We start from the raw sequence: 11,957 nt of genomic DNA on the forward strand, positions 1-11,957 counted from the left end.
TATATGGTTGTGAGCTACCATGTGGGTGCTGGGAATGGAACCCAGGTCTGGTGGATGAGTAGCATGTCATCTTGCCACTGGGCTGTCTCTTTATTTATATCTTCTTTTTCTTTGTCTATGGGATGGAATCTTCTTCCCTCTATGCATTGAGTGGAACTACCATGTTATTCTTTTGTGGTCCTGCTGTCTCCACAATGCATCACGGGACCCTCCTGATTAGGATCCTGCTGTGTTCCCTCCTCATTTCCCACTGGTCTGTGACATGATTCCTGTCCTGTCAAGGTTGAGCATGCAGAATCTATTGCTAGTAGGTGACATGAACTCCAGATCTCCTGCCTCCTTTCTCAACATAATGCTGCAGTGAGGGACAAGAGCATGACTCTAGCAATTCACTCTTGCTTCCTCACTTCTCAACCATCTGTCCCTTACACCACTTCCAGTACTGCCCTCAGTACCTGTCTTCACAAATATTATAAAAGTAACAGGAGGGAGCAGGTGAGGATCATCAGCAGGACAGAGATGTTGGACTTGCTTGCCAAGGATGGAGGCTTGTTCACATCTGGAGCAGCAATTGGCGAGGCTGAAGTGGAAACACAAGTTGAGTCTTTGACCAGACCTTAAATCTGGGGAAATCTCACCTTAGCTTCTGGGTGCTCAGGTGATTCAGCAACACAGAGTTCCACCCCTTTCCCTTGTTGCTAGGCAACAACTGTTTGGGTGGGTCCTGAGTAGGAAGGGAGAGAGGTTATGTCTCCTGTCCTCAAAAGATTCCTCCAGCTATGGTAGGGGAAACAGGGTAATGATGGGGCCACGTCTTTCCTGCTGACAGGAGAGGAGCTGACCTGTAAGGATGGTGGCAGGGAAGAAGAAATTTCAGGTGAGATGAAAAGCAGCAGAGAGTCTAGAATGAGGAAAAGGCCAAGAAATAGAAGTTTGCTCAGACTGTGACAGCCTGTGAGAACTACAGTGAGAGAACAATGTAAACACAATTAAGGAGATAGGAGAGGGTGAGAAATGAAATGATTAACGGAAAAAATGGCCATCATCCCCAGAACTCATGGTGATTACATTATTACACACACACACACACACACACACACACACACACACACACACACACACACACCCTCATCTGCAGAGAGCTTCCTGCCCTTCTTCCCAGTTACCTGTAGGCTCCAGCTTTTCTTCCCAGTGTGACTTGAACTGCTGAAGCCAGGACCTGCAGTCCCCCCGTGAGGTCCTGTATAAGAAGTCAGTTACTTCCTTGTCTTTCTCCAACATACTTTTCATCTTGCTGGATTCAGAATCAACTTCAGCCAACTTTCCAGTGCTTGAGTCAAAATGCAATATTTTTTTTCCATTGAGGCTAAAGTCCCAGGATACATGGAAATCTCCATTTACTTCATACCCACAATGCATCATGACCTGCAGAGTGAGGGGCTCTGTGCCCATTGGAAAGAGATCAGCCTCTGGCCTTGATGAATCCTGTCTGCCTACCCACCTCCCTTCCCATCCTCTGACTTGCTCTGCCCTCCTTGCTGCTGGCCCTCTTTGGTAGGACTACCAGTGATTTATTTTCTCCTCCATGAAAACAATGAATGTCCCTAACCTGTCACAAATCCTATTCTTTCCATCTGCTATGTTCTTTATTTAATTTGTAGCAATGGGGATTGAACCCAGGGCCTCGTATATGCTAGGCAAGCACTCTACCACTGAACTACATCCCCAGCACTAGGGGGCCATTTGAAACTTTACCTCTCATTGTATTAGTCTCTAACTTTATGTCAACCATTTCTGCTTTCAACAGGTCAACTCCATCTTTCAGAATGTCAAACCTGTGGTTGCCACATCTTTGTGGCACTCAGTCTGTTTCCCAGAAGACCAATGGCATGGCACTTGTGGGTAGTGCCACAATAAATAAATCAGAATCCCTTCTATTCAGTTTGCCTTCGACTTCGTGCCACCATGCTCCAGACCCTGAGTTGCCAACAGTGAAGCTGTAGCTAAGAGAAGCAGCGTCTGTGAAGGAAACATGCAGTGAGGTTAGGATGTGGAGCAGGGCCTCAGACACAGTCTCTGCCTCTGGAACAAGAAAGTCCTCTGCAAGAGTACCTTTTTTTTTTTTTTTTTTTGGTTTTTTGAGACAGTGTTTCTCTGTGTAGCTTTGCGCCTTTCCTGGAACTCACTTTGGAGACCAGGCTGGCCTGGAACTCAGAGATCCGCCTGCCTCTGCCTCCTGAGTGCTGGGATTAAAGGCGTGCGCCACCACTGCCCGGCAAGAGTAACTTTTTTTAAAGAGAAAAATAAGTTAAAAAAATCAAATCCCAAAGTGAGCTTCCACTGTGCTAAGTAAAGCATAGCCATTCTATCTTGTTTGAAGATGTAGATCTGGGTTTGGCCAATTCCTGCTCTCCATCAGGAAAATTCTCTTATCTGTTATCTCATGCTTTTGCTAGGGGTAGGTACTGTCAGTTATGGCAAGAAAAGTTCAGGATGTCTTTTCCAGATCTGTTTGTTCTAGAGAATCTCTAGAAGCTGCCCATGTGGACTGTGTGGAAACAGGATGGTGTGAGAGGCTGGTGGACAGAGTGGAACAGGGTGAGGATGGAACAGAAGTTTCATGGAGACAGTTTTTCCTGATCCGTACTCTCAGATCATAGACTTGGACATCTTTGCTGATTAGCTTTAACTGTTAGTTTGATAACAGCCTAGAGTCACCTATGAAGGAAGTGTCTATTGAAGGACTGTTTTGACTGTCGATGATGTAGGAATGCGCAGCCACTGTGGGCATTACCATTCCCTGGGCAGATGGTCTCTGGTTGGATAAGAAATCTAGCTATGCAGGAGCTAGTGATCCAGACAGCAAAGAGCGTCCTCCCTTGTTCCTGCTATTCCTCTATGGCTGTGAATAAGTTCCTTGGTCATAGATAATGCTGTGTGGAACAGCTAGTCAGCCTGCTTCTGAGTCTTGCCCTGACTTCCCTCAGTGACAGACAAGCTTAGAAATAGAAGTCAAATAAATCAGTTTCTCCCTTACATTGCTCTCAATAGTGTTTTATCATAGTAAAAGAATAACTCTAGAACAACACATGCCAGATCCCTGGACATATGGCAGTGCTCCAGGGATGGCTTCATAGAACTGGTCAGAGGATAGTCCACACTACAGGACAAAGAAAATCTAGACTTGTTAAATCTGGTAGTAGAAGAGTGGTGATAAAAAAAATCTCAGAGAAGTGCATGTGCCAGAGTGGATGTATCAGCAATCATTCCAGGGAGAGTGAGCAGAGACCATCCTGCTCTGTGGGATGCTGGAGCACCCCTATTGAGAAGCACAGTGAGCATGACCAGGGAGAAGAGCACCAGCAATGCTGGAAGCTCAGGAATGATGATGGTTCAAGGCTGGAGTGGTGTTAGGAATCTGAATTTCTAACTTGGAATCCCGGCTGCATGGTACAGAAAATCCCATCAGGTGGAGTGGTCAGGAGGCAGTAACATCAAGGGCAGTGGTCCATTGATGAGGAAGGGGGACCCACCTGGAAGCCTAACTGCTTAAGGGGGTCATGGCTAACAGAACACAAAAATCCTAAATACTGAAAGATCATTAGCCAACCCAGATGTGGCTGGACTTTAATATTTAAAGACAGAACAGATGATCAAGAAGCTGAGAGCTGCTGTCCCAGGAAAACCCCAGGCTCCTGTGCCCAGTGTTTAAACTGAACCATTGGGGCTAGAGAGGTGGTGTGGTGGTTAAGGACACATGTTGCTCTTGCAGAGAATACAGGTTTGATTCTCAGCAGCTATACATGGTGGCTCATCACTGCCTGTAACTCCAGTTCCATGAGATTCAATGTCCTCTTCTGACCTCTGAGAGCACCAGGCATACATGTGGTGCACGTACATACATACATACATTCAGTCAAAACATAGATCAATAAAACAATTAAAACTAAACCACTTCAGTGCTGTGGGATGTTCTGTATGCTGTGAATATGTTGCTCTGATTGGTTGATAAATAAAGGCTGATTACCCAGTAGCCAGGCAGGAAGTATAGTTGGAATAAGCAGACAAGGAGAATTCTGGGAAAAGGAAGGCTGAGTCAGAAGACACCAGCCCACCATCCAGGGAACAGGATGGAATGGCATACAGGTAAAGCCATGGAACACATGACAACATATAGATTAAGAGAAATGGGCTGAGTTTAAGTGTAAGACCTAGTCAGTGTAAGTCTGAGTTAATGGCCAAGCAGTTTTAATTAATATAAGCCTCTGTGTGTTTACTTGGGTCTGAGCAGCTGCGGACCAGGCAGAACACATGAGAAAAACTTCAACTACACTTTAAAGACAGACCCAGATTTAATTCCTAGGAGGACAGATTAGGTCCCAACAAGAGTGACCATTCAGTCCTGTGTCAAGTATAATCATTCTTTTGTATCACTTCATTACTGACCTGTCACTCAGGAATGAACCCCAAGATGCTCCTGTGAATGTCTAATGTGGTGATTTGAATGAGCCTGTCCTCTATAGAGTAGGATATCTGAACACTGGGTCCCCAGTTGGTGGCAGCTGTTTGGATAGGTTTAGGAGGTATGGCCTGGCTGAAGGAAGAATGTCACTGGAGGTGTGGCTTTAAAACCCATTCCCATTTCTTCATCTCTGGACTTTGCTTGAGGTTTAAGATGTGGGCTCTTAGCTGGGCATGGTGTCAAATGCCTCTCATCCCACCACTTAACAGGCAGGGCCAGATTGATCTTATGAGTTTTGAGGCCAACCTGTTCTACATAGTGAGTTCTAGGACAGTTGGAACCATAAAGTGAGTCTTTCTCTCAAAAAGCCAAACCTAACCAAATCAAACCAAACCACACTAAAAATATATGAGTTCTCAGCTTGCTGTTCTAGCCACCATGCATGCCCATTGCCATGCCTCTCTGCTGTGAGGTGATAGACTCTTGTCCCTCTGAAAGTATAAGCTTCTTCAAAACCCTTCCTTCTGTATGTTACCTTTGGTTGTGGTGTTTTATCAGAGCAACAGAAAAGTAACTAATACAGCTATCTGGTCAATACCAAAGTCTTTGCAGGTCAGTCTCAGTCACACTTGCTCAACTCTGCCTTTGTAGCTTAAAAACAGCCAAAGATAATACATCCACAAAGAGCATTGTTATGGAATAATCTTTTTGTACATTGTGAAGATGTGTCTTTACCAAGGCACCTTCTTATTGGTTTAATAAAAAGTTAGACATCCATTAGCTAGGCAGGAGGTATAGTGGGGCAGCTAGACACAGAGGACTCAGGGAAGAAGAAAGGCAGGGTCTCCAGGAGACATCAGAACTCAGAGGAAGCAGCATGGGCAGTACAGAGTAAAGGTATATAGGCATGAGGCAGAAGGTAAATTAATAGAAATGGGTTAATTTAAGTTAAAAGAGCTAGTTAGAAACAAGCCTAAGCTATCAGCCAAGCTTTCATAGTAATAAGTGTTGGGAATTTCCCCTGGAGCTGCCCTCTCCAGACCCCACCCTCAGAATACCAAGGGTCAGCCCCTCCACTGGGACTTCTCAAGACCACGCCAACAGGATATTGAAGACCTGGTCACCAGACCTGCCCTGGCTCTCCCTGCCTTCCCAAGAGTCATCCAGGAGTTGCTTCCCTCTGTTTATTAAGCCTGGACTTATTTGGCTAGATTGGCTTATGACATTGGTGGAACATACCCAATAACTGGGGCTCCAATCTGCCCTGTGCACTCCCTCTTGCCTTTCCAGAAGTTGCTTTGCTGTTTATTAAACCTGACCTTATTAATTCAGCTTGATTGGCTTATTGCATCCCCAGAAGATACCCAAAAACCAGGGATTCAATACTTATTACTAAGAAATCTCAGTTTAGTTATTTGTGACTCTGGCAGGTACGACAGAAAAACACATCTACAGAACATGGCTGGACCTGTCTATAAGGCCCTGTGACCCAGAACCCAGGGTTATCTTAAGCTAACTGATGTTAGAATACCCAGCTCAGTCCCTAGGCAGCATCATTTCCAGGTAGGGAATGCTGAACTATGTGAGACGGGAGCAACTGACCTGAACAAGCAACAAAGTAATGTGGGTACATTTCTCTTTCTCTGATCTTGATTATAAATGTGATGATTTCAGTTCCTACTTACTTTCTTCAATAATGGAGTATAACCTGGAAATATATATATATATATATATATATATATATATATATATATATATATGTTTTTTTAATTCCTCCAAGTTGCTTTGGTCATGGTGTTTTTGTCATAGCAAGAGAAATGAAATCAGGCAGAAACTGGTCTCAGAGAAGTGGGGCTACTTCTGTGATAACCTGACTGTGGTGATTTAGGGATGAACTGCGGGGAGTCTTTTGAATTTTTTGACTGGAAACACTACTGAACACTCTCTCAGAGTTTAATGGACCATTCTTGTGGGTCCTTGGAAAAGAAGAATTCTGACATTAACATGGATAGTGCAAGGCCAATTCCAGAGGTTTCATGGGGGAGCCAGGGCTTTATGAAGAATTGTGATGGGGCTATTCATGTGCTATTTGGGCTAAGAATTGCTGTTGCCTGATCTGGCTAGGGCTGAGAATCATCTGTGGTTAATAAGAGAGCAGCACCATTGAGGACAATCGGTGTAGAGAACAAAGAACCTTGTGTACACAGATAAGCACTGGAGAAGCATGGAAAGTTTAATACACAGTTCACCTCTGCAAAGGAATGAGGTGCACAGCTGCTCTTCCTGGAACTAGGAATGATGTCATTTTTATGACCTGGTGATCCCTTGCTGTCTGTTGAGACAGGCTCTGCCTTATCTCCCAGAATTAATGCTATTACTAATCCAAGACCTTTCCCCCTAAGTCTTGAGCATCACCTTTACACCATAAACCCACTCTATGAGTGATGTCACCTGTGCTTTACAGCAGCCTAAGTGACTTCTATGCTACCTTAGGGCCAGGATAATCCTAACACCCACAGGTGGTATGGTCACCTCAGTCAAACTCCCTAGACCCTACATCTTGGGCACTATCTCTGAGTCAACAGTATCCATTCTTGTGAAAGAATCCAGATAGACTTTGTAAGGAATCTCAATGTAAACATATCTTAAATTGTTGTGCACTTTGGGGCTGAATTAATTGTTATCTGCATACTTTTTTCCAAATTGAGTCTGTGCTTAAATATGGCTAAAGTAGAATGATCTGGGTCAGACTCTAGAAGTCCTGCTCCAGTGCCAGTTAAAATAAAATTGGGCTGAGCTGAGTTTCATTCTTGTCTTCGTGGATCATCTTTTCCCTGCCTGCTGTAAAGCCTGCAGGGGAATAACCACAAAAAGGAAAATATTTCCTCAGAGTCAGCACATAGCAATCCTGATCAGTCGGGCCAGGTGGCATCTTGACCTGGCAGCTGAACTTGGAGGGGATGAGAAAGATAGTTTGCAGAGTGCATAAAACCTGGGTACAGGAGTCTGTCTGCTGACTTCCTAGAGGGATCACGCCTATTGCCCATCACATCCAGTCACGGCACTCTTCAGTGATTTCTAGAGTTTTCCTGGTCCTGCCTGGCCCACAATCAGAACAAATTTCTCTCACCTGCCAGTCTGTAGCCACTCAGACCCAACCAAGTAAACACACAGAGACTTACATTACTTGTAAGGCCGTGGCAGGCTACTTGCTAACTGTTCTTATATCTTAAATTAACCCATTTCTATTAGTCTATAAGTTGCCACGTGGCTCGTGGCTTATCGGTATCTTACATCATGCTTCTCCTCGTGGCAGCTGGCAGAGTCTCTCTCCTCAGCCTTCTCCCACCCAGCATTCTCCTCTCTCCTTGTTCTGCCTACACTATCCTTCCTGCCTGGCCACTGGTCAATCAACATTTTATTTATCAACCAATCACAGCAACATATATTCACAGCATACAGGACATCCCACAGCAGGACGAGAAAGGTAGTTTGCAGAGTGCACAAAGCCTGGGTACAGGAGACTGTCTGCTGACTTCCTAGAGGGATCACACCCATTGCCCATCACATCCTGTCATGGCACTGGTCAGTGATTTCTATCCGCCATCTTGATTGTTCATTTCTTCTAGCCCTGCCTCCTACTCTGCAGCAACTAATTTCCATTAGTCTTCGGTTCCTCTACAAGTCCTGGAACGGTGTGGGGTGAGGTCAAGAACAAGCCTGGAGACCCAGAAGGAGCCTACAGAAGTGGTGGGTAGCTGAAGAGGGCCAGGACCAGTTCTACAAGGAAGACTGGCTCTCCTAGTCACTGTGGCTCTAAGTCTACACTTCACCCCCCCCCCCCCCCCCCGGCAGATCCCAGGAACTCACCTGAGGGAGGAGGTGTGCATTGACAACCCTTCAGAACCACGAGGAGCAGAATCAAAGCCAGAACATAATGAGAAATGAACTTGATAACTGCAATTTGGATCATGAATCCTTATTCCATTCCTGGCTGGCAGCAGCCATGACTTGAACTGGAGAGAGAGAGAGAGAGAGAGAGAGAGAGAGAGAGAGAGAGAGAGAGAGAGAGAGAGGAGAGGGGAGAGAGAGGAGAGAAGGACAGGGAGAGGGAGGAGAAAGAAGAGAGGAGAGAGCAGAGAGAGGAGAGAGAGGAGAGAGAGGAGAGAGGAGAGAGAGGAGAGAGCAGAGAGAGGAGAACAGAGAGAGAGGAGAGAGCAGAGAGAAGAGAGAGAGCAGAGAGAAGAGAGAGAGAGAGAGCACTTAAGTAATTCTTGAGGTTGACTGCAGATTGCTTCAGATACTTGGGCTGTGAGTTCAAGCATCGCCTGCCATCTCTGTCTCTAGCACCATCTTTTCCTAGAACTCTTCAGGGGTGGGGAGGTCTCTCCAGGTTCCCTGAGGCTCAGTCCGATTCTTTGCAGAACTTGATGGTTCTTTTCTATCCAACTCCGGTAGTAAACTATAAACTGCCTGGCACAGATCTCCGATATCTCCGGGTCCTCCCAGGGCCTGAGGTCCCTTCCCAGAACTCACCTGCCTGGGAACTGTCACCAGCAGAAGCAGGAGGGAAAGAATAAAGCTGGAGCCTCCCGCGGGGGTCACTTATATCCTGAGAGGGAATCAGGAGATGGGTGGGTAGGTGATGACTGGGCAGGATGTCTCCCCGCCCAGTCTGGCTGAGTGCCCAGTTTTGTTTTTCTCCTTGGTTACCAACACTGTTTTTTTTTTTTTTTTTTTCCACCTCCTTGCCCAAACCTGCATATTCACCCTCAGAAGAAAGACAAGTCGGCTTGTTTTATTTCTGTTTTTAAAACCTCCTAGAAGGTCTTGTCCCAAATACTGGCCTGTCTAAAATCGCCATGAGTAAAGACAGTTGTTACTGTACTGTTAGCACCGCTGTGCATTTATAGTAAACTCGGAAGTCTAAGACCTTCAGAAAAGTGTGTGTGGAGTCCAGAGATTTCCTCAGCTCCTGACCTTTGAACCTGCCTACTGCCAGCCAGTGGAACCCCGGAATCTGCCTATCTCTCTTTTCTAACACTCACTTCCAAGTGCACAACACCTACCTGGTAGCTTATAAATTATAAATATTTAATATTTGGAATGTGAGTTCTGGGGACCAAGCTCAGGTCTTCAGGCTTGCTAGGCAAACACTTTAATAACTAAGCTGTCTGCACCTCAGCATGGGTTTCCCTTTTCTTAAGATTTCCTCTTCAGTGATTTTTACAACCATAATGTCCCTCCACCCATTCATGCATCCGCCCAGCTAACAGTTAAATGCCAGATAAACAACCTCAAGTGAATGTCTGAGGCTGGTGCGGTATTGAGTGGGAGTGAAATGATCACACCTACATCTGGAGTCTGAGAAGTCTCAGGCTCTGGTGGGCGGGCCCTGGTCTATGATTTTTCTCACCACCACTTATTTTCAATCTGACCAAGTGGTCATGGACAGGATAGTGTCCCAGCTCTAATGATGAGAAACGGGGGGCCTGTGATGTTACAGAAGGTTAGACTAATTACCAAGTTAGTCACTTGCATAAATGAGACCACACCAGGGTCATTTGCATAATCTGGTTAACCCCATTCATGCCACCAGGAAAGTTTCACCTTTAACACTTGGGAATCAAGTAGGGAAAGTTTTTCAACTGCCACATGCATTTTAAATGCTTAAATATCTGAAAGCCATAACTATAGCCCACACTCATTAAAATCATCTCTGGGACTGAGTCCATGACCATCTGGAGGCTCCCCTTGTTACTGTTTTCCCAGAGACCTGCTGGTTTCACAACCTTGGACTGCCAAGCCCTTCACCCTGGGTGGAAACACAGTTTCCTACTGTTCCCACCATCCTCAGGACTCCCTCACCCTTCAGAGAGCTCTGCTGAGCAAAGCCAGATCTTGACTTCACCACAGAAGAGAATTGTAGAATGAGTGATTCTGGAGCAGAGTTGGAGTTAGTTAAAAAGATTCAGAACACGGAAGTCAAAAGAAAGAGGCACCTGGGGTGGGGGGGTCAGACCTGAGGATGTGGGTGTGGTCTTCTGAAACTAGTAAGTGTTGCCACATTCACACTTCAACAGGTGACTAAGGAACTATTTTTGGTAAATGAATTCACGATGTGGTTCCTGAGTTCACTGGATGGAATTTAAGCTAGTAGGTAAAAGCCTACCTAGGTGAGAAGAAGGGCAGGACAAGTGCTATTTTTTTAATGTAAACAAAGTTTTACTCATGCTTGTGGGAGTCCCAGAAACACTGGGAAAGGAATCAGGCCATGGAAGGTTGTTTAGCTTGGGCTTGGAGCATGGCTCATTGCCAGTCTACCATTTGAATTTGAAAACATCTCTCTATAAAAGACACACTGTCTCTGTCAGCAACCTTCACAGCAAGTGCTGATTGTGATGGGATTCACTACTGTCATCTGGTGAGAGGCCTCAAGCACATTTTTTCCCTTCCGGAGACTCTAGTTTTTTGTTTGTTTTGTTGTTATTTTTCCCTCTGTCTCTGTATACTGCCTCCTCCGGAGCTGCCTCTGCTCTGGGATAAACACAAGGCCCTGTCCACAGTCTTATGTACAGCAATGTCTTCCCGACAGACAGATCACCAGACAGCTCTGATCAGCTCCCACTTGAGACTTGAGTCCATGTGTTTCCTGCTGTTCTCCGCCAGATGGCCCTCCAGGATAGAGAGGAGCTAGTGGATCAGGGCAGAAATGTCTGTGCTTGGAATCAAAGGAGTTCAGCATGCTGCTGTTTTGGGTCCCTGAGTAGAGCAGGGTCCAGGGCTCACAGTACAGGCCTTCCTCATTTTCCCATTAGCTGAGGATCCTCCCTTTGTAGCAATTGTGGGAAGACTGTGGGCGCTTTGAGAGGCTGGGGAAGGTGGGGAGTCCAGTCTACTTTTTTCAACTAATGGGGAAATGGCTCAGTGGATGGGCATATCGTAGGTCTCAGGGGTTCTTCCCAGTCCTCAGTTCAAACTAAGATCTCCCTAGAATCCAGAGGCCACTGAGCCTCTACTCCTTCTTATATTTCTCCTGCTTCCTGTATGGTGGCTGATGTAGGACATGCTTGTCGTCCTTTGGAGGATGGTAGCAGTGACCACAGGTGTAGCTTGAGTTTTCCTGCCTGGCCCACAGTCAGGACAAATCTCTCTCACCTGCCAGTCCCACAGCCGCTCAGACCCGACCAAGTAAACACAGAGACTTATATTGGTTACAAACTGTATGGCCGTGGCAGGCTTCTTGTTAACTATTCTTACAACTTGAATTAATCCATTTCTATAAATCTATACCTTGCCACATGGCTCATGGCTTACCAGCACCTTCACATGCTGTTTCTCATCATGGCGGCTGGCAGTTTCTCTCTGACTCAGCCTTCCACTTCCCAGCTTTATTCTCCTCCTTGTCCCACCTACACTTCCTGCCTAGCCAATGGCCAATCAGTGTTTTATTTATTGACTAATTAGCAACACATTTGCCATACAGAACATCCCA

The 11,957-nt window shown here is 45.8% G+C and overlaps 1 long non-coding RNA gene across 1 annotated transcript; it reads left to right on the top strand.

Annotated features, from left to right (window-relative positions):
* Positions 1-525: 525 nt before the first annotated feature.
* Positions 526-8,620, top strand: LOC131918302 (uncharacterized). The gene is made up of 3 exons (XR_009380939.1): positions 526-877; positions 8,092-8,212; positions 8,318-8,620. It is a non-coding gene; the product is annotated as an uncharacterized LOC131918302 (long non-coding RNA).
* The last annotated feature ends 3,337 nt before the right edge of the window (positions 8,621-11,957 follow it).

The sequence above is a fragment of the Peromyscus eremicus genome, chromosome 8b (genome assembly GCF_949786415.1).
Source record: "Peromyscus eremicus chromosome 8b, PerEre_H2_v1, whole genome shotgun sequence".
Classification (NCBI taxonomy): Eukaryota; Metazoa; Chordata; class Mammalia; order Rodentia; family Cricetidae; genus Peromyscus; species Peromyscus eremicus.